This window comes from Ambystoma mexicanum, chromosome 14 (assembly GCF_040938575.1).
Source record: "Ambystoma mexicanum isolate Mex_15411 chromosome 14, UKY_AmexF1_1, whole genome shotgun sequence".
Lineage (NCBI taxonomy): Eukaryota > Metazoa > Chordata > Amphibia > Caudata > Ambystomatidae > Ambystoma > Ambystoma mexicanum.
Genome location: NC_090940.1, coordinates 148,412,588 through 148,437,924, shown reverse-complemented (window position 1 = coordinate 148,437,924; position 25,337 = coordinate 148,412,588). Strand labels below are relative to the sequence as shown.

General features: G+C 47.3%; 1 protein-coding gene across 1 annotated transcript in view; it reads right to left on the bottom strand.

The window, feature by feature from the left end:
* The window catches only part of PRPF39 (pre-mRNA processing factor 39), a 481,116-nt gene that overhangs the window by 272,506 nt on the left and 183,273 nt on the right, over nucleotides 1-25,337 (bottom strand). The gene's annotated exons all lie outside the window — the stretch shown is intronic.

The window sequence follows — 25,337 nt, the reverse complement described above, 5'->3', positions numbered from 1 at the left end:
CCAGTCTGAGATACAAAGGCAGAGCGTTCCAGGAATGAGCAGCTTTAACTGGGAAGCTAATATCTCCAGATTATTTTTAGGTTGAATCTGGGTATGTTCAGGCAGAAAGAATCTGCAGCTCTGGAAGGGCAGTGTTAAGATGGATTTCTTAACTCTGACCTAGAGGGGCAGAGGTTCAGAATGCCAGCCTAGTTTCTTGGAATAGGGTAACCTCTGGACAAGCCAGATCAAACAGGGTCGCTATGGCAGGCGGTAAAGAGTCTCAGGAGGGGTGAGGGTGACAAGGACCTCAATGAGCACACAGAGCAAGGACACTTACAAATTACTCCAGACAGGTGTTATATCAAAAATAGACACATTACAATGCCTTTGTAACAGACCATAGCAAAATAATCACAGTAACACTAAATAAACCAACACAATACTATCAATACAATGTATATACAAGACCAATGGGGTCTAAAGGGTTAAATGCACGAAATATGTCAACAACCTAGATGGGAAGGAAACAGGCAGTGCAGATAAGTCTTTAGGCCCAGTTCAACATCGAAAATACACCTGAGAGGCAATCCAAGCCCTAAGACGAGGAGCCTTGTGCTCAATAGTACATGCAAGGCAAACGCACGCGGTTGTTCCAAGGGTAAAACAGGGTCTCTTCAGGGGGGGCCTCTAGCAGCCCAGGAAGGTGGATGAGGCGATGCAGAACAAGTTCCCACTACTGAAGGACCTCCACTTTAAGGCAGAGGCAGTTCGAGAGTTCAGGATGGAGTCGCTATTTCGCAATAGCAGTGGAAAAGAGGGGGCCACTTGTGCATAAAAATGGGCCCTTGCGCTAGGGCCACTGGTTGGGGTATTGAGTACTCACTGTCCCCAAAGCAAGCAGACCCAAACGTTGGCAGGTCAGTCGACTTCGCTTGCAGGTTCGAATGCGGCAAAAAGGATGTCTCGGCACCTTTTAGTTACGGAGATGCAGCGATGATTTCCAAAGGGGACAGTGGCAATTTCTCCGCTCTGGGTGGAGAAATCAACCCAGTTTCACTGCAGCAGGCTTCAAGGGCAAGAGGGTCATAAATGCAGCAGACTTGCAAAGGACGTTGCCGCGGCAAGGCAACACTAAACGCGTTCTCGGTCCTGGCGCACTCATCTCACTTCACACCTGGGACGCCAAGTGTATGAAATTCGGTGTGAGGATGCTGGGGACACAGAGCTAGAGCAAAGCAACTGGGTAAGCTTGTCAATCCACTGGTTGGCTCAGGAACACTTCTTTGAAAGCTTACTTGCAGGGTTTGATGAAGATGCCGAGAATAGTTGGTCCCAAAATTCCAATGGATAGAAGAGTCTTCGTAGACCTTCTAGTACGACCAGATGCAGAGTGGTCCCATGGGACGACAGTGGGCTCAGGGTGCCAAACCTTTCAGGGGTTCCTCGACTTCGTAGTTGCAGGTTACTTGGATCCTATCCTTTGTTCAGTGAGAACTCGGGAGATCGACATGGTAGTGGTGTTTTCAGCCTCCTCTTATCCAAAGTTCGCTTTGCGCCAAAACGGAGAGGACTCAATGGGAGATCTGCTCACAAAAACACACTCCATACGTAGACCAATCACGGACCACAGTGGTCTCAGTCATTCATGGCACTCCAGACTCTGGCACCCAGGATGTGTATTGGAACCAGACATTCTAGCCCACATCCTGGAGGCACACAAGGCATGCAAAAGCCTGCAAAAGCATTGGGATTCGTGGGAAAGTGCATGACCAAATAAGGACTGACCCGGGTCGATTCGACCTGGGGAAGGTGAAAGGGAAAGATGGCAAAAGGACAGGAAAAAACCGTGGCATGGCCATTTTGGAGCCAGGCCACCTATTCGTGCCAAACACGGTTAACATGGCAGGAAAGGGTTAAAAATAATGCGAAACGATAGCTGCCACCAGTCATGTCCATGACACATCTGCACAGTTCATAAAAGGTCCAGCGAGAATATCTATGGCCTTTGGAAAGGACTATAGACCCAAGTGTGCTGTATGGTAAAATACATTGCACACTTGTTACATGTAGCACAAAAGTTGCAACATGAGGAAAGGACTAAGGGAAAACGTCTCCCAGTACTGACCATTTTAGGGGTATGTCAGTTTCCCCATTAAAAGTGAGCGAAAGCCTGGGAGAGCGCAGCTGAAGGCTGTGCTTCTCTGTCAAAGTCAGTGGTGTCTAAACAGCAGCAAAACGTTTGTGAGTTGACACATGGAGGGAAAATTACATACAATTATGAAATCTTTCCTAACAGGTGGGTGCAGGCTTTTATGACTATTCTCTCAGTTAGGTAAGAGGGTGCGGCTTTGTTGAGGCATTTGAAAATAAGGGACTGTTTTGAGCAAGATTGTCGTTTATCTTCAACCAATGTTGTTCTCTTATAAGTGCAGATACATGTTCCCCATTAGGAATGTTAAGAGCCGTTATCGCATTATTCTGTAGGATTTGTATTTTGTCGAGTATATACTTATAAGCACCCAAGTATAAGGCGTTACAATAGTCTAATTTTCAGAGTATCAGGACATTGGCAAGGATAATGCAGCTTGCTCTGGATAAGAATGGCCTGGCGGCTCCGATCAACTTGCATGTGTAAGCACATGCTGATGCCATGGAATTTACTGGTTTACTTAGGATTAGTGTTGAGTCGAGGTAGAAGCCTAAAGTTAACTTAATTTACTATCTTAATTGTATTTCCGTAAATGTTGAAGGTGGAGTAGTTCGAATTCAGTTTTTTTAGGTTGGCAGCTGTGCCAAGAATCAGCTCTGTTTTGTCGTCATTCAGGCAGAAGCCATGGGCTGCCCTCCATGACTGAAAGAGGAGGTAGATTTTACCAAAGCTGTGTCATAATCGCCCGAAAGGGGTATGAGGATCGGGGTGTCATCTGCATAGTTAGTGTAGGTGACACCCAGCCAGTCCATATTATCAAACAAGGGCTTTGTAAATATATTATACATGGTTGGTGATATGCACAATCCTTGTGGGACGCAGCATGTGGTCTGGATGGGGTCTCCTGACGGGGAGAAAACTAATGGTCCTGTTATTTAAAAAAGGATTGGACCCATGTTATTGTGTCCTTCATGAAGTGGGCCGCCGAGGCCAGGTGTTTCCACAAAACTTTGTGATCCACCAGGTCAAAGGCGGCCGACAGGTGGAGGAGTAGCATGGCAGTTTCCCCTTTGTCCTTGAGCTCATCAATTTGAGTTTTTGAGTCGAATAATGCCTTTTCCGTGCCATGCTGTGGCCCGAATCAGGTATGGCGGGTACGTAGAAGATGGTTGAGGTGTTCCTGTATTTGAAGATGCGCTACTTTATTCCATATTTTAAGGAGAAAGGGCACTGTTGTGAAAGGCCGGTAATTAGTTGGGATGGCGGGTTCCAATGTTTGTTTTTTAAGCAAGGGTAGGACCCAAATCTTTTAGGTTACTTGGGACAATATTAGTTGTGAAGGAGGCGTTGAATAGTTTGGAAATGAACGGTGCTAAGTCTCTGGCCGCGTCTTTGATTATTTGGGCAGGACAGTTGTCGCCCTGGCAGTTAAACTGTTTCAAGGAGGACATGATTTTTTCAGTTTCGAGGATGGATACTTCAGAGAATCTGAATGGGTCTAGTGTGAAGGATACAGTGTAGTTTGAGTCTCGTGATTGGGTAAGGTGGCTTTCTTGTCAGCAATCTTATTTTGGAGTGATGTTATCTTATTGGCTAGGGCATTCTGTACGATTGTGCACCAGGGTTTGTCCTTGGGCACGTTATCTGTGGGCAGAATAAGGGATTCAATTTCTCATAGTATCGCGAATAGTTCGTTAGTATTGGAATTGGCATTAGCGATTCTTTCGTTAGAGTTCTTTTTTGGTAGGAATTATTTCTTTTATAGTGGTTTGCAAAGTTAGTTAAGTTAATCTTGGTTTCATCAGAAGGGTAAGTCGCCATTGTTAGGCAGAGTTTGTATGCAGTACCCTCTGGGACCACTACACAACAGACTACAGGTGTAAACAAAAGCAAACCAATCTTTGGTATAAATCTGTACTACAGTTTTGGTAGCAGAGCGGAACAGCCAGGCTTATCTCAAGAGGGCAATGTGAGCAGTAATGATGTTATACAGAGATCTACAATCACAGGTGTAAATAAACTTACACTCAAGGTTTCCTTGATAAATAATTTATCCATCTGTCAGTTATAAAACATTCATAAGGAGGAGGCAATTACATAACAAATATGAGAATGCATTACTTACCGTAAAAGCATTTCTGATGATTGTATCTGCTTAGATTCACATGCTGTGCTGTGCATAGGTCCGACATCCAGTGGTCACTGCGGAGTATTGCATTTTGTTTTTCGTAGTCGAAAAGGGGACGTCGACAAGGCGTGTCTGAAACACTATCCCTATAGTGACGTGCGTTGTACCCACAATCCCTCACGCGTCGAGGTCCCTCTGTTTGTATTTTTCTGCCCTGAGGGAGCCTTCTAGACGTGAGTGAGTACAGAAAAGAGAGAGATATATAAAGGAAGTCTATGTTCCTTCCATCCGAGCGGGGAGGAAGGGCGGGCGCATGTGAATCTAAGCAGATACAATCATCAGAAATGCTTTTACGGTAAGTAATGCATTCTCTTCTGATGTTTGTTAATCTGCTTAGAATCACATGCTGTGCATAGACTAGCGAGCAGTACCCGGAGTTGGCGGTGGGTTATGAGAAGGAACAGTAGAGAAAAGGTGTCGTAATACTGCCTGTCCCACCTGGGAGTCAGATCTAGAGTGTGTATCTAGACAGTAGTGTTTTGTAAAGGTGTGCACAGAACTCCAGGTAGCCGCTTTGCAGATGGACTCAAGGGGAACATTTGCAATGAATGCTATGGATGCCCCCGTGCCTCGAGTAGAGTGCGCTCTTGGCCTAAAGGGCAGTTCTCTCTTAGCAAGAGTATAGCAGAGAGTGATGCATTGAACAATCCATCTAGAAATAGTGGATTTTGAAACTGCATCTCCTTCTCTTCCTGCTGCCACCGAGACGAAGAACTGATTAGTCTTCCTCAGTGGTCTGGTTCTTTCCATGTAGAACATGACCGCTCTGCGTACATCTAGTGTGTGCAGAGTCCTTTCTCCCAAATTGGAAGGATTTTGAAAGAACGTTGGTAGTTCTATAGATTGGTTTACGTGGAATTTAGAAATAAATTTCAGAGCAAACCTAGGGTGAGTGCGTAGAACCACTTTATCTTTGTGAACTGTAACGAAGGGGTCTAGAATAGAAAGAGCCTGAAGTTCACTTACTCTCCTGATGGAGGTGATAGCTATTAAAAAAGCAGTCTTAAGCGTGAGGTGTTTAAGAGATGCTTTGTGCATGGGTTCGAATGGAGAGCCCATGAGTCTGGTAAGTACCACATTAAGGTCCCATCCGGGAGCTGGGTCAGCTATCGGGGGGTGTATTCTCTTTACTCCCTCCATGAAGGCCTTTATAACAGGGATCCTCCACCACGACACTTTGAGTTGGGAAGTGGTGTATGCAGAAAGTGCAGCTAGGTGGACTTTAATGGAGTTAAACACTAGCCCTGAATCCAATAGGTGGGTCAGGTATAGGACCACGTGTGGGAGAGCAGTCAATAGGGTTGATGCTTTTACTCCTGCACCAGATGACAAATCTTTTCCACTTGCTAGAATAGCAGTGGCGAGTGTTCGGTTTTCGGGCTTCCCTGAGGATGTCCATGCATCTTTGCGGGAGTTGTAGATGTCCGAACTCTATGATCTCAGGAGCCAAGCTGCTAAGTTCATGTTCTGGGGGCATGGATGCAGAGTCCTGCCTTTGTCCTGAGACAGCATGTTGTACGGGCAGGGGAGTTTTACTGGGGGGGATAGAGACATCTCCATCAAGTGAGCGAACCATGGTTGTCGTGCCCACATTGGGGCCACTAGTATCATGGTCACTTGTTCCTGGTGCATCTTGTGCACCACTTTGTTGAGAAGGGGAGTCGGGGGAAAAGCGTAAACAAATTTCCCTGACCATTGCATCGACAGACCGTTCCCCTTGGATTGGTTCTGGGGGTACCTGGAGGCGTAACTTAGGCATTGTGAGTTTTCCAGGGTTGCGTACAGGTCTATTTCTGGGAATCCCCATTGTGTGAAGACGTCTAAGACGATGTCTTCGTGCAGGCGCCATTCGTACTCTTTGGGCAGGGGGAAATCTCTGCTGAGACTGTCTGCTAGCAGATTGAGTTCCCCGGGTACATGTAGTGATAGTAGGAACATGTCCTGTTTGAGAGCCCACTTCCATATATTCTGGGCCAGCTTGGACAGGCCTGGAGAGTGGGTGCCCCCTTGCTTGTTGATGTAGTACATGGCTGTGGTGCTGTCTGTAAGGACCATTACTGTTTTGCCTTGTAGGTGTTCTTGGAAGGCTCTTAGCGCCTTGAACACAGCTAGTAGCTCCAGTAGATTTATGTGTTTGGATGCTACGTTCGGAGTCCACACTCCGTGAGCAGTCTGATGGGATAGGTGAGCCCCCCATCCTGTGAGGGATGCGTCTGTGGTTAGAGTGGCTTCCGCCGCGGGTGTGGCAAAGGGTTTCCCTTTTTCCATGTTTTCCTTTGTCCACCACCGTAGCGAGAGAACTAAGGTCTGCGAGACCACAACTAGATCCTCCCATAGTCCGCTGGCCTGACACCACTGGCTGTTGAGCCACTCTTGCATTGGGCGCATGCGCAGGCGCGCGTGAGGTACCAAATAAATACACGACGCCATCATTCCTAGCAAGCGCATTGCTTTGCGTACCGTCACCTCTCGACCGGTTACATATTGAGGGATTTGAAACAGCATGTTTTGGACCCTCTCTTTGGAGGGGAAGACGAGGCCGTCCTTTGTTTGAATTAGAGCCCCTAGGAATTGCTTGATTTGACTGGGGTCTAAACTGGACTTCTTTTCGTTGATGGAGAAGCCCAACTGGAACAAAAGGTCTACTGTCTTTTGGGTATTGGAGAAGCATGTTTCGTAAGAATCCCCTGTTATGAGCCAGTCGTCGAGGTAAGGGTAAACTGGGATGGACAACCTGCGCAGGTGGGCCGCTGCCACTGCCAGCACCTTCGTGAATACCCTTGGTGCTGATGCTATGCCGAAGGGTAGCACTTTGAACTGGTAGTGTTTGCCCTCTATCATGAACCTGAGGTATTTTTTGTGCGCTGGCAACATTAAAATATGAAAGTATGCATCTTTCATGTCCAATGTTGTCATGTAATCTCCCTGAAAAAGCAGTGGGATTACTTCCTGTAAGGTTAGCATACGAAACTTTTGGGGTTTGATAAACTTGTTCGCTGGGCGCAGATCTAATACAGGGCGCATGGTTAGATCCTTTTTGGGTACAAGGAAGTACACTGAATAAATACCTTCCGTTACCTGAGATAGAGGCACGACCTCTATGGCTCCTTTTTCCAGCAGTTGTTGTACTTCTTGGAGAAGGATGGCAAGATGTTCCGGTGTCATGCGACGTCCCCTCGGGGGTCTGTAGGATGGGGAACTGTTGAATTCGATACAGTATCCGTGGGCTACGGTGGACAGTACCCAACGGTCTGACGTTATCTCCTCCCATGCAGGAAGAAAGGATGTTGTCCGGCCCCCGACCGGTGTTGCATGGGAGGGGACGCGAATCTTCGCGTCACTTGGAGTTGTTGGGGGCTTGGGAGCCTCTGGGGGTGGATCCCTGACCCCTCCCTTTGCCCCGGCGTTGGCCTCTTTGGCTGTACTGCCCACTATTGGTTTGGTAATTGGTGGCAGGGTATTGCTGATGTTGATTTTGTTGTTGGTGTTGGCGTTGGCCACGAAAAAAGCGTTTGTTGCCATAGCCGCGCCTGGTAGTGGGCTTAGAGATTTGGTCAAGAGTCTTGATAGTGTCGAACTCTTTTTTTAGCCATCTCTAGGGCTTCATCTACCATTTTTCCGAAGAGGTTAGCGTCCTCGACAGGTTTATTTATCAAAGACGCCTGTGTCTCTGGTTTAAAGCCTGAGTTGCGCAGCCATACATGGCGCTTTAGGAGTATTCCTTGTACCAAGGAACGTCCTGCTGTTTCTGCCGCGTCCAGAGAGTTTTTAACAATGCTCTGGTTCACTTGGGTTCCTTCGCCAATAGTTGACAGTAGGCGCGTACGTAAAGGCTCCGGTGCTTCCTCGGCGTCTTTTCGCAGTTTGGCCCACTGCGCGTCTGCGTAGCTTGCAAGCAAGGAATTGTTGTTGGCAATTCTTGCTGAGAAGGCAGCCGAGGAAGTAACTCTTTTTGCAAGGGCATATAGCCTCTTGCCCTCCTTGTCAGGGGGTGCCTCACTGGTGGAAAGTGGTACCCCTGCCCTCTTTCTAGTATTAGATACCACTAGGGAATCCGGAATGGAATGTCCCCTAATGTAGAGGGGGTCTGAGGGTGAAGGAGTGAAAAGTTTTTCAATCCGTGGATTGACCCCTCTGATCATTGCGGGAGTGGACAGCGAAGGTATGATCCTTCTCTTCACTGAAGCGAGGAGTGGAATGGTCTGGCTGACCGGGGGTTTTTCTTTAATCACTCTTTCTACAAAGTCCAATTCTGGAGAGAGTTCCCCGGTGTCGAGTTCGAAATGCGCTGCTGCTTTGCGCAACAGTGCATTGAACGTGGGCTGATCGTCAATTGGAGACGTGTTCCTAACTGGAGAATTGTCCGGAGGAGTTAGGTTTAGGACATCAGTGTCGGAATACACTGATGGTGATTGCCAGGGGTGTGAAGGTCCCTCTTCTGGGTTAACCCCGAAGCCTTCTTCTATAATGTCTGTTCTGTCTTCCAGACATTCCTCCTGGTTCTGTTCTTCATTGTCCATGAAATCATCTTCTTCCTCGAAGTCTTGTTCCTCCCCAGTGAGGTCATATACATCTTGGAAGTCTGAGGCTGTGTCCTGCTGGGGATCGACTAGCCTCGGATTTTTGGCCCTGGGGTCCTCCTGAGGCCCTTCTCTGGTCCTCTTGTGAGTTTGAGAGGCCTGGGTGCTCATGAACCTTTCCATCCTCTCCATACAGAGGTGGAGTCTTTCCATTGTTTCATGGGGTACCCCAGAGCGGTCTGGCGGGGGAAACATAGGGTTATCTAACTCGAAATGGCTCGACCTCTCCCAAAGCGTCGAGGAAAGTGTCCCGTCGCCCTCCGAAAAACCTTCAGGTGTGTCGGGAGACTCCCTGACTGAAGGGGGTAGTCCCTGCTTCCCTTCGGGCTTTTTCGGCGTATCCTTTAACTTATGCGTAACGCTCGACGAAATCTTCGGCGTACGCTTTTGGGCGTCGGCTACAGCGATCCTTGCTAAGCTATCGGCGACTCGCTTGTCGGCGACTCGTTTGTCGGCGGAAGCTTGAGTTTGACGCTATGGGTATCGAACGCTCTACGGCGGTCTGCGCTTTCTGTTGATGCGCACCGGCCGATGGTTTGGTGGCAGCGCCCTTGTTTGCCGAAAGCCCAGTCGCAGGTCGCGGCTGCGAGAGGGGCTTTGAACCCGAACGGTCCGAGGAGGCCGCCGGTGGAACCTGCGTCTCCTTGGGCGCCGAAGGTCTTTTCGACTTCGTCGAAGAAGAGCCGTGGGTTGTGTGTTTATGTGGATCTTTGTGTGCGTCTGTGTCGCCGGGGTGTTCATCCCCATAAGCAGGGCGTGAGCCGAGCCCGTCGGGGCCGGGGACAGACGACGAAGCGCGTAAGCGCTCCATAGAGGGGGTTTCGACTTCCGTAGCGGAGGTCGTGTTATCGCGTTCCTCGTCACTGTCGGTGGTAGCAGCGGCGGGTGAACCTTCGGCCTTCGACATCGCGTAGGCCGCCCACCTTTTAACCCTTCGGTCTTTTAGAGTTTTAGGCTTAAGAAGCCGACAAGCCGCGCACCTTTCCTCCTTGTGATCGAGGGGCAAGCAGCGGTTACACCGTGAGTGCTTGTCCTTCCAAGTGAATTTGCCTTTACAAAGTGGGCAAAACCTAAACGTGTCCTCTCCATAGCCGAGGCAATAAATTGCGATAAACACCCCAAGGGAAAGGAAGGGGAAAGGGAAAGGCATTCTCAGAAAAGACCCAGAGATGTCCCACGACCCCACTCTCCCTACTGTATATGGCCTGCGAGGCCAGGCCACGTGTTCGGCAGCGCCGAACGCGAGGCCAGGCCACGTGTTCGGCAGCGCCGAAGGATTTCTTCCGCTCGACCCTCCGTCGAAGATTCTTTTCGGCGGAGAACAGCTTACAACTGCGTCGAGGGAGGGATTATTAATATTAGAGAAAAAACGACCAAAGGTCGAGGAGTTGCAATGTCTCTCGAGGAGCTCCGCGTGAAGGCGACCAGAAGCTGGGCGGAAAAAAACAATCTGAGGGACCTCGACGCGTGAGGGATTGTGGGTACAACGCACGTCACTATAGGGATAGTGTTTCAGACACGCCTTGTCGACGTCCCCTTTTCGACTACGAAAAACAAAATGCAATACTCCGCAGTGACCAATGGATGTCGGACCTATGCACAGCACAGCATGTGATTCTAAGCAGATTAACAAACATCAGAAACTTCAATACTATTTCAGGATACTTTTCAAGAGGAGTGAAAGGCAAAGATCATTAGACCATGAAAGGTTACAATTATTCTTAGCCAGTGCAGATATTTTGTGTTCACCAGAAGAGTCAATTCAATTCAAAAGGCTAAGCCAAAGTCAATGGGCTAAAGTCTTGGATAGGATAAAGCGGTTCTGGTAAGTAAACGGTAAAGTCTCGGCACAAGTTCTCAGAAGTAGTTTGTGAAAAGAAGAATCATGTTGGGTCACAAGCTGATTAGGCCTGCGAATTGCAAATGTTTCAAGCACTGTCACCGCGAGAGGCAAGTACTCTGTCTCGTTTCACAGTACCTTTCAAGGAAGAACACTATGCAGCTGATGACCTGTTCCTGCAGATCTCGCTGTTCCTGTGCCTCAGTCGTGGGGACAAGAGGGAGGACATCAGGGGTCTCCTGCACTGCCGTGGGACTGGTCAAAAAGCTTGCAACTGGCAAACTTCAATTTCGGTGGCTGTAAGTAACACACACAAGCTGGTGTCCCTCTCCCTGGTTATACGGTTTCCTGCAGCACTGAAAAAGATGCAACCAGCTCTGAGTTAGGTATCCAGGTGGTATACTGTTGAGTTGATTGGTCGCTTCAACTCAAAAGGAAGAAATCGTCCTTGCAGGGCTTCTCCGTAGATGTGAACTTGGCGATTCGTACCTTCAGCAGGGCTTCACCAGGCAAACCAATGGTCCATGAGTTGCAGCAGCCGTCCTCTTCAAGCTCGTCTTTGGTTCTTTCGTTCCAGTGGTCGACTCTGCTTTCCAGTCCAAGAGACTCACCTTTTATTCAGTTCTCTCCCATTAATTCCAGCCTAGCAGTCACTCACCCAGCAGAGTGGCTGTCCTTGCCGGACAGTCAGCCAGCCAATCACCACAGAGTGCATTTGGGTCTCCTAGGAGACTAAGCACAGGGAGTTTCGGGCAGCTTCCTCACTTCCTGCCCACCCCAGACACTCGGCGCCAGAGGAGGTCACTCCTGAAGCCTGCCAAAGACGAATGAACAAAGAGACCAAACTAGGTTTGGCGTGCAGAGACAAACTCTAGAAGGACCTTTCCAAAAAGAAATTGCGAAAAAAGACAGGGACCTGTTTTTACATAGGCGGCTCAGACGCCATCTTGAAAAACATGGCTCCCGCAATTTAACGCTACTGGTGTTCGCGGTCAGGAAAAATCATGGTAGTTGGATGTAAAACCACTGCCACCAGCAATTCTGAGAGGAAAGGGTAGCATTTGACTGCTACATGAGTATCTGGACACAGCAGATACTAAGCAACCACTCCAGGACTCTAGTGTAAGATTGGGTGTGCTGGGCCTAGGATTTTAAAAAGACTAGTAAAGTAAATTTCACTTTACTTACTCTAGGACACAGTAGTTGATCCCAGATCCCAGAGAAGGTATTTAAACCTAGACAAAGCCTCTAAGGCTTCCCTATGACACTGCACTGAGGGTGCCGTGTGAAAAATGAAAAGATGCCTATGGAGTTGTTTAGACTCCATAACCAAAGAAAAGAGGTAAAGCCCATATCAAAATACATGAGATTGGGGAAAAAGGGTCACTCCAAGGAAACAAAATAAAAAATAAAAAAGCCCTCAAAATCCAGCTAAGTTGCTGGGGGTCTCTAAGGTGAAGGGAATAACTACATTGTTAAAAATTCTCCTGAAAAGCCATAATGTTTCCAGTTTTCTTTTTTGTAGTCTGAGTGCTTTAAGATGTGGTGTAAACCAGGCATTCAGGTGTGCACTGGTTGCTTCTGTGGATTTTGGTAGGTGCAATGTCGTCTACGGCTTTAGCCATGGTATTATAGACTTCAAGGAGAAGGTTAAGATCAGAGGCATTTGGGATTGAGTTTAGGGATGGTAGGATATTAAGTAGTAACTTATCCACCTTAATGATTCTTTTGCTCCTAGTGGGGAGGGGAGGCACCATAAGTGTCGTTGGACATTTGTCTGTTTATTGCTAAGGTGAAGGCGATCAGGGAGTGGTCTGTCCAAGGTTGCGATGTTACGGAAGTGATGAAGTTTCGCAGGTCAGCCAGCTAGTCTAATGTCCTTCTTTCGGCATGGGTGGGTATAGACATTCTTTGGGCAAGTCCTTGTTCCGAAAGGATATTGGCTACTGCCTGGGCAGGCTTTTCGGCAGGGTCATTAAATCCATGGTTAAAGACGCTGAGTATTAGTAGGTGTGAGTAGTCTTTAATGTTATTTGCAAGAATGCTAGAGATCTTCCTCAAAGGTACCAATGGGACCTGGAGGTCTATAAATTAGGTAGATAGTGTGGCAGTTTGAGATTGGTAATTTGGCAGGGAGAGGATCACAGGAGTTAAATGCAGGTGAAGGCGCTAGTCTTGTGAGGTTAGATTTGGCGATGAGGGCTAAGCCGCCGCCTCTGGCGTTGGTTCTGTCCGCTCTGAGGATTTGGTAGTTGTCAGAGAGACTGCTAGTGTGAGCCGAGCCCGCTGCGGCATGCAACCATGACTCTGATGGCTAGGATGTCAAGGTCATCCGTAGAGATCAGGTCTATTTCAGTAACTTGTGCCACTAAAGATCTGGCATTAATTAATTAGTGCTCCAGTGACATTAGTGGTGTTTTTGGGATCCTGATATTTAGAAGGTTCAAGTTTTGGTAGGTTTTTAGTCTTAGAACAGGGGATAGTTGCATAAATCCGTGTTGTGTAACCTCGTTATTTGGACTATGGGAACATTTGAGCTTGGATATATCATTATTGGAATGAAGGCGAGAATTAATAGTGTTGCTACTACCTGGTTTACAGAGGCAAGGTAGTCTGGCCTGTAGTCTGACTTGTCTATCAGGTAGGGGACAAGGTAAGCACATTGTGTTAATTATGGTGAGGGCTTGTGAGGCTGGACCTCACGGATCTTGAGGTTGTGACCAGGTATGGCAGTCAAAGCCCAGGAACCAACAAGAAAACACCAACCCTGCTGTGGCAAAAGAGCAAGTACCGGCTAGGACTGAAGGGCCGGTATTGACAGGATTCGGTAACCTCAAGAAACTAAGGTCATAATGGCAGCAATGCAACAGAACAGCATCAGGGAGCTGAAAAGAAACAGGGCTGTGACATCACTATGCCAGTAGTGGCAGATATTAACTCTTCAACTAATGTATACATGAGAACTAGGACTCCCATAATGCACCTGGCTGGTTCATGGTGAACTGCACCAATACTGAAAAGCTCAAAAACCCAGACATTCAAAATAAACAAAAGAATACACTTACCGTATCATAGTAGCCGGAGAGGAACACAGAGGTGCCAGGATGACCAAAGTAATGAACAAGTAGTGAAGGTGTCAAAGGAAACGCGACAAGACCAGAAAGAGGGAGGGGAGGGGATTCAGCAGGGAAGAGGGGCGGGATTGAAAACACCTGGGGAGTGGGGGGAAGAGGTGAGAGATTGTTAAAATCTGCAGGCGTGAACTCATTAGCTCTGTGTTTCTGTCCAGGACTGGAAGGAGAGCAGTGAGGAGTGGGCAGAGGACTAGGCCAGTTTCCAGTGGGGATATTGAGGCTGTGAACACCCGGCACAGGGGAAGTCCATATGCACGTCCAACAATACCAGAAACGCCTAGCAGATACTGTGAACGGAAGATTGCAGTGGAGGAACCTGGTCACTTATATTTACGGAGCCAGGAAGCCAATTTTGTTTAAATGACTGAACATTTTTGTTTTCTGCACAGCAGAGCCAAACCAGAGAGCTGAAGTGTGTTGAGACTTTTTTTTTACTTAAAACAGAGCTGACCCAGAAAGAGCTGTGAATGGATCTTTTGTTTGCTTAACAACGCCGAACCCAGAGAGGTGATTTTTGTTAAAGACATTTCGTTTCCTTATCCATCAAGCCGAGCAGAGGTGCTGCGAGTTCCATTAATGAACACCGATTTTCTCTTCACTTCAGCACTGGAATTTCAGAGCACTGCTTTATGTTAAGTGACATTTTCACCAATGCGCATATCTGGGATTGCCTGAATAAAGGTCATTTGTGTACAAACTGATTTCTGACTCCTGCCTGCTGATTTACAGGGCTGTAGTGAGCATGACAGCTATTAGAGTAAATGATAATAGGGTCGACTGGGTATTGTTCAGAATCATATTTCCACCCAGAAGGGAATGTCGTAGTTTATAGAGCTTTCTATGGCAGTTCTATTCTTATACAAGAGGCAATTGTTAAAGGGTGGTAACTAGAGGGTGGTAGTAGACAGCAGTGGACTGTAATTAGCAATCGATTAGTGCAGTTGGCAGTGGTTAGACAATGGCACAGCATTGTAACATTGCTTAAGAGCATGGATTAATCAACAGACAGTAATATGCAGTGGAAAAGTGTACATTTGATAATGTTGGGAGGCAAAAGATAGCAACGTGAGTAACAGTCTATACAGTCATTTGTTATTCGACAGGGTTGAGCTAGTCAATACGTTCAGGATATAAATGTGGCGTTCATTGATCTCGGAGGGCCAGATTGATGAATTTTACACATGTTTAACAATACGAAGGAAAACGTCTAATGGGCATTGGTGTTAAATAATCTCAGAGTATAGATTGCAAAGAGGCGCTTAACCATTGTCGATAACTAAGGTGTATAACAAGGTAAAATCAGCAGATTATGGTGCAGTTGGCAAAGAGTGAGTAATAGGTACGTGGCAGTAGGGTACAGAGCCTGTAGACCAGGGCAATGGACAGTCTCTACTGTAACGCCAGGCAAATACGCATCAATATATTATACAGAAAGGTAAGGGATCAGCTATTGGGGGCTAAGGGGCGCTCACCTTGACAATGCAGAGTGGCTTGCGGCTTATAGCTGCAATGTAGTAGACTGGATGTGGCTAAACTATTAGGAGCAGCGTAGAGATCAGCATACAGCCATCTTGTGTAGTAAATATGCATATAGGAATAGAGCATACCATAACATGTGGGGCTACGATACAGTGCAGTAATCTGGATATGGCTAGACAACTAGGAACAGCACATGTTCAATAGAATCGAAGATACTGTATTCCAAGTGAGGGAAGTGCTCTCAGGCAAACTAAGATCTTGCAGTAATTACTTACAGTAGGCAGCAATAGTTAGGCGTAATGCAAATAAGCTGGTCGGGGATTGTGATGCAGCGATCGAGGCAAAGTTCGCATTTAGAAGGGACAGCGAATCAAACACATCCTGGCCGGAGTAGAACATGGCATAATTTCAACAGAACAGGCAGCGGGTGGGTGCACCCGAATGCTTTAGCGACCAAGATGGGGTTGCTTACCGCAGCGGTTAGGCAGGAGCGAGTCCAGACGTTGATTAACATGGAGCTATGTTATAGCTTCAAGAGTCGGTGCATGCTGGGTGGCCTGAATGAGGCGAGGAAGTCGGTGTGAGTTCTAGTTCATCGTGGGAGTGGGAAGAGGGCATCGAGGTAGGAAGTGCAGCACGCCATCTAGCCGTTATGGCACAGACAGGAGTCACCCATATGAGGTGGCCCTTCAGGACGGTGGACCGGCTCTAGCCTTCTGCTGGCGACACGTCCACCATCAGCAGGGCAGCAGACTATCTGCTGCAGGATCAGTTGCCTAGCAGCAAGAAACAAATCTCGGGCAGCTATTATGCAGCGGCTCCTCCTGGACTGGTCGAACTTCGAATAGGGAGCAAATATTTAACACTTAAAATATACTTCAAAAATATACCAATAAATCAGTAGATACCCTTTTGGGATGGCACATGGACACTTCCTATACCCTGAGGTAACTTCCATAACTAGGAACTGGACATTGATATACAACTGGTACATTTAGTGCAATACCGAGTTTGGTGCCAAAAAGTTCATGGTTAGTGGAAGAAACAATGGTTAACAAGTTTCTCAAACGGATAAGCACTTTTGAACCTCCCTCCATGCAATGCAGATTAACCCATTCCCAACTATACAAGTAAAGAATGTATGCATTTTTAAATAGGATAGATCAAAACTCTAGAGTCAGATGTTAGAAGAGTCTATCAGGGAGCCAGGGCAGCCAATGTTAATTGAGCAAAGTCTAGGGGAGCCCAAGTTCTTCTAGAAGGTACGTAAAAAGTCTTGCAAAGATCTAGAAAGTTTTTGTTAAAAAGATAAATAAAAAAATAAAAAGAAATCACTGTTGGGCCACAAGCTGAGAAGCCTGTGAAAGGCAGAGCTGCAAACAACTCTACAGAAAGCAGTAAATGTAAGCCTCAACTGAGGGCAAAAAAACTACAAAGCAAGAGGCAAGTACCCCTTAGTTCACAGTACCTTAGGTCTGAAGAAATTGGTTCCAGCTGGCTTCTGTTCCTGTTGTAGTAATGCACATCCTGTTATTCCTGGGCCTCAGTCGTGGGGACAAGAGGGAGGACGTCTCGGGACTCCTGCACTACAGTTTGAAGGTCGGCGGCAGCAATTGGCAATTTTCAGTTCAGCAGCACTTCGCAGGTTCAGCTTCTCGCCAATAGCATCCCAGCGGTTCTTAGATACCTTGTGGGCTTTCATTGCTTGTGGGGTCCAGCACTCTGTTGCAGTGGCTCATGCTTGGTTAGTCCTGCTTCGAGGGAGTCCGGAGGATCTTCATGGAGCTCGGGTTTGACTTAAAAACGATGCACTCTATTCTGGTGTTCCTCTTCCTGGCACTCGGTTCATGCAGCAGCAAATAGAAGTACAGCCAGCTTTGAGAGGATTTCCAGACTAGTTCGTCCTAGGGTCTATTGGTCCCACCAATAGAGGGGAGAAGAGGTCCTTTTGCAGGGCTTCTCTAGTCGAGGCAAATTCAGAGCTTCAGCACTGCAGCAGGGCTTCACCAGGCAAACCAACGGTCCAGGAGTTGCAGCAAGCGTCTCTTCCAAGTTCTTCAGATTCCTTTGTCCATTGGTGGACTGCCTTCGGTCTAAAACACCTGACTTATGTAGGTTTCTCCCATTCATTCGCAGCCTAGCTGTCACTCACAGCAGGGTGGCTGGCCTCCAAGGACAGCCAGCCAATCACCTTTGGGTGCACTCCTGTAACCAAGGAGAATACGCACAGGAAGTTTTGGGAATGTCACTCGCTTCCTGCCCTGCCAGACACGCTGGTGCCAGAGGCAGGCTTCACCAGTGAATCCCATCTAAACCAAAACGAACAAAGGGACAAAACCAGATTTGGCACCCAGAGTCAATCTCAAGGAGGACCTTTCCAACAAGAAATGGAGAAAAAGAAAACTCGCCATTTTAACAAAATGGGCACCCGTGGGTGCTTTACTGCAGCTGCAATTGCAGGCCGCGGTAGAAACACAATATTAGGAAAACGTAAACCACTGCCACCTGCCATTAATTGTAGAAAGGTGAACATAAAAAATGTTACATGAGAAACTAGGCAAATGGGATACAAAGTAACCCCTCCATCATGCTATTTTAAGAAAGTTACAAACGTAAGTAAAGTCAATTTCACTTTACTGCTCTTGGAAACAGTAGTTTAACCAAGAGAAGGTATTTAAAACTTTAGGAAATCTGAAAGACTTCCATATGCCACTGCACTGAAGGTGCTGTGTGTCACAATGTAAAAAAATGCCTATGGAATTTGTACTTCTAAATATTTTTGTATTTTGTAGTCTGATAAAGTCCCAAAGTTCAACAAAGGAGCTGGGGGTCTCTAAGCCGGGAGGAATTGAACACAAACGAAAATTCTCCCCAACAGCGGGAACAAGAGCAAAAGAGCAGTTATGTGCTGTTGGCAGCTTCAGTAGGGTGACAACGTTCACCGGGCGCAGGTGTGTTATTCGGTTGGTAGCTCCCATGTGGTTATGACAGAAATTTGTTTTAATACTCACTTACAATAGTGTCCAATGGAAGACTATAGTCAACTTAAAAATTTAGTTTGTCCCATGATTTGAGTAGAAAGGCTGTGATGCAAAGACCTTCACCATAATGGTCAGAGTGCCACCATCTTGAACATATCCCTAAAAATAAGGAACTGCTGCCAAGATGGTAAACGGCAGACATTTAAGAATGAAGAGAAACTAATAGCTTTCGACCAAATGAAGCAGATCCGGTCGATTTTCCAATTTTATGTTAAATCCCCTTCACATGCGGGCTTGCTAAGTGAGTGCTCCTGAAGTCCTACTGATAAGACTCTAGTAAGCTATCCCAGTGGTTTTTAGATCCCAAACTTAGTATTAGTCTGTCACTCAGAACCTTGGTAGAGTGGCAAAGCCGTCAGGCTCCTCTTAAGAGGAAGATGCAAGATGTAGGTAGGTACACTGAACCCAGTTGGACATGTACATCAAAGAAGGACTTCGTGTATATAAAATTATATATGTACACCAGAATCACTTGAAGTAACTCATCCGTTTACACTAGAGCACTTCGGAATATGTTAGCATATACTTAAGACACTCACTTTTTATGTTTGCTAAAGGCAGTTCGGAGTCTTGACAAGGAGCAGAATACGAATAGTTCCTGTGGATTTCTTCAAGTAAAGTCTTTTAGAAGCAGCAAGTTAACAACCAACGACGGAGAGCCTAAATAGGACTCGAAGAGCCACAAGCGACAGCTTGAGTCAGAGGTAAGGGGGGGGGGTTGCCCTGGACACCTTAGGTTAGAACCAAACATTTGTGCTGGCTGCTCTGCAATGTTGCAGCTCTGGACCAGACCTCCGAATACCTTGGTCGGATGACTGAAGCAGCAGTCTCAAGGGAGAACCTAGGGCCAGAATTTCAGCAACTTCTTGGTTCACTATGGTTTTGGCACCTTTTCCGCAGCACCAACAAGGGAGGCAGATTGCACGGTCAATCATCTTCACTTACTGCAGTCCCACGTACGGATGAGGGTGTCTGGGCGAGCTGGATCAGATCTCGAGTGTCCTTATGGGTTCAGCAAGGATTTGGACCTATTCAGCCTTTCCACGACAATGCACTCGAAATGGGCAGGTCTCCTGGTATTGGGGTTCCGCAGCTCAGGAAACTCCTAGGACTTCAGGAGATGGCTCAATTTAAAGTTAGTCTTGGGAATGGTTGTTCCCACCAGCCAAAAGGGAAGGAGTCATCCTCTTCGGAGCGCCTCTGTTGCACAGACCACAGTATCAGGACAGCAGTGGTTGCTTCTCAGTGTTGTAAAGGTTGTGCAAGAGTCTCTGGTCGTCTTCTTCAGTTACTTCAGCTTCCAGCAGGTAGACTTGCTTTTCATTTCAGAAGCCTCACCTTTTATACAGTTCCAGCACACACTGCACTCTGAGCATTTTACAGAACAAGTTAGTTACCAACTGGTAACTTTATTTCGACTGGATGTTCCTCCAATGTATTCCACATCTTTGACAGACTCCCAAAGCAGTACCAGAGAATGGAGGAGGGAGAATAATTTAGAATACCCAATCAGACAGCAGAATAAAGTACTGCTTTACCAAAGGCCATATCCTGACCATGGAGCATATGCAGGGAGTAATGTTTGACAAAGGTGTGGATAGAAGCCCACGTCGCTGCATCACAAATATTCCTAATAGGAACCCCTGCTGCAGGGCCATGAAAGTAGCCACGCTCCTAGTGGAGTGAGCGCGCAACCCCTCAGGAGGGTCCTTGCTCGCCAATCTAACATTCAGTAATTGTGAGGATAATCCACCTGGATAAGGTCTGTTTGGTAATAGCCTGGCTCAATCGGTGTCCAGCGGACCCCACAAAGAGTTGTTCGTCCACTCTGACCCTGGACATCCTAGAGATCCAAAAGCTCAAAGCTCTGAGGGTCCAACCTATGAACTCTCTCCTCTTCCTTACCAGAATGAGGGGGGGGGAATAGAAAGCAGGACGTACCCCCTCCCCTGCGAGCAAAAATCCTCTGAGTGGGGAAGCCGGCATGGAGGGCAGCTGGACAATTCTAGAAAGTCTGGTTACCACGCTCTCCTGGCCCAATCTGGAGCAATGAGGATCATGTGGAATCCAAGCCTCCGCAACCTCCTTAACACCTGCGGAATGACGGGTACCGGAGGAAACGCGTACAGAAGTGGGAATGACCAATCCATGACAAATGCGTCTCCTAAACCTCCTCGGAGGAAATTCCCTTGAGCAGAATCTCTCGCACTTCCAGTTGGCACTGGTTGCGAACAGATCCACTTGTGGGGTTCTCCAAAGGACGATGATCTCCAGAAAGACTTCCTGAGCCAACTCCCACTCGTGAGAGACCGTGCTCTGCCTGCTCAACACGTCCGCCGCATTCTCCTCTCCTGCAAGTTGAACTGCCTAGAGTGATATTTGTTGTAATGCCCAGAACAAGAGCTGCATGACCTCTGCACAACGGGAGTGACCCTAAACACCCCCCCTTTTTTTTGTTGAGGTAATGCATGGCCACTGTGTTGTCCGTCATGATCAGGACACACTTCCCCGCACACACGGTAGAAAAGCCTTCAGGGCCAGCCTGATGGCCTTCAGCTGTAACAGGTTAATGTGGAGTCCGGACTCCGACAAACGACTGCTGGCGGTCAGATCGGCATGAGAGCCCCATCCTGAGAGAAGCGTCCGCCACTACTGCCACCTCCGGCCATGGTTGCCAAAACGGCTCCCCCTTCATCAGATTCCCATCGTTGGCCAACCATAGAAGATCCTGTGGGACAGAGTGTAATCTGAATGGGATCCAACATCTTTTCTGAGAATTGTGACCACTGCATCTTGAGAACCCATTGCAGGGAGCCAAGCACTTTCCCAAGGACGTGTCCAACACAGCCCTGATGTACTGGAGCTGTTGGTGTCAGATGCGACAACTTGAAATTGAGGGAGAAGCCCAGCTTGTGGAGGGAGTAGCAGGTGAGGCTGAGATGATCCATCGCTTGCTCTGGCGAACGCGCACAGATCAGCCAGTCGTCCAGGTAGGGGTAGACGTGAATCACCCCCCTTGCCTGAGATACGCTGCCACCACCACCATTAGCTTGGTGAAGACCCTCGGGCAGTGGTCAATCAAAACGGCAGTACCCGAAACTGAACTGAAAGAGCGAGTTGCCAGCCGCAAAGCTCCGGTACTTCCTGTGCTTTGGATGAATCAGCACATGAAAGTAAGCATCCTGTAGGTCCAGAGACACCAACCAATCCTGAAGTCGAAGGGCCTAGAGGACCTGAGAAAGAGTGACCATCTTGAACTTGTCCTTCCTGAAGAGTTTGTTCAACCAACTCAAGTCCAAGATGGGTCTCAATCCCCAGTCTTTCTTTGGACTCTAAAAATATGGGGAATGCCATCCCTTGTTACTCTGTGCTACAGGCACCAGTGCTATAGCACCTTTCTCCAGTAGGGTAAAGATTTCCTGTACAAAGGGAGACCCCTGTGGATTGTCGTGAGGCCGCTTTAGGAAGGGAAGGCTGTAGCCATGGGCTATAGCATCCAGAACCCACGCATCCTAGATAAATATTTGAAAGGAACTTGGGGTTAGTCACCCTGAGTTACCTGGGGGCAACCAGACGTGGACTCCCTGCTCACTGTGCTCAGAGAGGCACAGCTTCACCTCACTGATGAGGCCCAACAAGGCTGAAACAAGTGTATGGGGTTGCTGGTGGTACTCTTGTTCATATGGCTTCATAGCGGTTTTGGAGCAGCTGTGGCAGCGCCTGAGGGCAAAGAGGCAACTGCCGGAGCGATTTTGGCACCTCTACTTCCCTGACCGCCACGGGTACTTTTAAGCTGACCCTATTGTCGGCTCCTCTCCTCCTACCAAAAGAGGAGTAACAACGAAAATAACCTTCTCCACTGCTGTCCTAGGACGAAAAGGCGGAGGTTGACGCATAGCTGCGCTCAAACACTTAGCAGAAGCTTTTGAGATCTGCAACCACTCAAGGCCCTCGTCAGCCTTGCTGCCAAACAAATGAGAGCCATCAAAGGGCATGTTCAGAACATGGGCCTGTACATCTGGAGCAAAACGAGACTTGCACAACCACGCAAACCTGCGTTTAACAGTACTCGCAGCCATGGACCGGCTAACGCGGTCGGCCGTGTCCAACCCAGACTGAAGGGATTCACACATGGCATTCTTGCGATTTTCCATGAGAGCAAGGAACCAGTCCCTTTCTTCCCCCTCGGGAATATGCTCAGCCACTAGAGAGAATTCCACAGAGCGTGTGAAAATCTTGCCAAGGCGCAAGTGGAGCTGGCCAACTTCAGCGCCATACTCCCCGCAGAAAAACTTTGCGTGCCCAACCATTGAAGCGTTTGTCGTCCCCATCAGGAGGGATGGTAGGGTACACCGCCTGCCTTGAGTTGGCCGTAGCCGCCTGAACCACCAAACTCTCGGGAGTGGGGTGAGATGATAGGTATCTGAGGTTGCTACTGGAAGGGTGGTATTTTTTAGTTAACGACTTGTTAACCGCTGGAAGAACCTCCGGGGTCTGCCAAGTAGTCGCTGCCCTTTTTTGCAAAGTCAAATGAAACGGCAACACTGGGTCAGTGGACGGACCTTGATCCAAAATATCAGTGAGGTCATCCCGAACAAAATGCCACTGGAGGACTGGACCAACCAAGGTATTCAGTAACTATACCCTCAAATCCGCGTACATCAAGCCGCTACTCAAAGACAACAGGAAACGTAGAGGACTTATCCAACTACAGACCCATCTCCAATATACCCTACATAGCCAAACTGCTAAAAACGTACGTCTACAAAATAACCAAGAGTTTGTAGAAGAGCACTGCCTACTAGACCAAGCACAAGTTGGTTTCAGACCAATAAAAGGAACAGAATCAGCTCTCCTCTCAATATGGGAAAACCTAAAAACGAACGCAGACTCGGACAACAGCACCGCCCTGATTCCCCTTGATCTGTCTGCAGCTTTCGACACTGTCAACCACGATATCCTCAGAGATTAGAAGGACTAGGGATAACAGACACCGCCCTACTATGGATCAAATCCTTCCTAACAAACGGAACCAAAACCGTATGGATGAAACTTTTTAAATCCAAACCTGGAGACTCCACCTGCGGATTACCACAAGGATCATCCTACTCGCTTCTATTCAACATCTACATGTACCCATTAATCAAACTCATCAAAAAACACAGCCTCGCATGCTACAACTACACCAACGATACTCAAATCTTCAACATACAAGACATCCGAGAAGAAAACACTACACTAGAGAATTGCCTTCTTGAGATATTCAACTGGATGAACCTCAACCACCTCAAAATCAACCCAAGCAAAACAGAGATGATTGTTTCAAAAAAAGGAAGACGACATCAGCTAAATCCCCTGGCCAAGAGAGCTGGGAAATGAGATTGAGTTGCCATTGTAGTATTATGCTGATCGAATTGTCGGCATAAATGTTTCCATACTGTGAGGTGGAATGTTTTTAACATGTATATGACTATGTGATGTGTATATGTCTTTTAAACAATTTTTGTATTATTTGTGCTGAATCAGAGAATATATAGAAAATTATATTTTTGACAATACTGTTTTATGATCATTGAGAAGACATAATGCAGCCTTTATGAGTTTAGCGGCTGTTATTTGAAATTGCTTTCTGAGGGTATATGTTTATTGTTTGATATAGTTTGTCGTATATTCCTTCCTTTTGTTGAAATACACACGAGAGCTCGGCACCACACCAGAACCATCATGAAATGTAAAAAACCTAGGGGTCCTGATGGATAACAACCTCAGCCTAGAGCCACAAGTAAACTCTCTACTCAAGAAAGGTTTCTTCCTCCTGCGAGCAGCAAAAAGGATCCTACCGTTTCTGTCATTCACCAACAAAACACTTACCATCATCGCTCTGTTCATGTCCAGAGTAGACTACGCCAATAGCCTATACCTGGGCATGCCCGAACGATTTCTAAAAAAAACTACAAAGCATTCAAAACGCAGCAGCCAGGCGCAAGGTACCCAGAAGAGAACAGCACACCTGCGCTAAAAATACTACACTGGCTACCATTAAAACTAATAAAGTTCAAGTCCATGTGCATCACGCACAGAGCAACACAAACAATGCGCAGGATTTCTAAGCGATAAACTACGCCTACATCAATGACAAGAACATAGATCAAGCACCGACATCCACCTAGAACCAAAACACTAACAGAGGAAAACTCGGCGGATCCTCTTTCTCTCAATAGGCACAGAAAACCTGGAATGACCTACCTAAGAATATACGGAACACAACAAACCACCTAGCGTTCAGGAAACTACTCAAATCATGGCTCGTCACAGCGTAACCACAACAGCGACGCACTAGAATGCCCACCCCATTAAAACAACTAAAGTAAAAACACCAACCTCACGACAGACCATAAGAAATCATGGTAACTAGCCACAAAATGAGGGCTCCAGAGACTAATCACATACTCCGACCCAGACGAAAGCCCTAAATGACTCACCCACTCCCCCCAGACATACCATATCCAAACCGGCAGACGCATTTAGATAGAAAGTTTGAGTGGAATCCTCTACACCAGCCACAGCACCCAAGGAGGAGAATAGACACCCAACCCACATTAATCAATCCATCAGCATTAGAACACCTACAGAGCTGGCTAGAATAGAACGGCGAGGAGCAATCAGAACACTTACAAAGCCCGTTAGAACAGCACAGGGAGTGCCCCACACAAACCAAACCCTGCCAGGAGTAGCCCTTTTGCCCACCCTGAAGAAATTGGGAGGATTGGCGAGTGCCACACTGACATTTCTGAACTTCTGTTAACCTTCATACAACCGACTAACAAAAAACTCAGCATTTCTGCAGACATCTCTCACAAATCTCACAACCATCTCTCGTACAACAACCCGCACACACTTCGCAACACATAAGCAACACCAACAGCACACGAGGACTCACATTG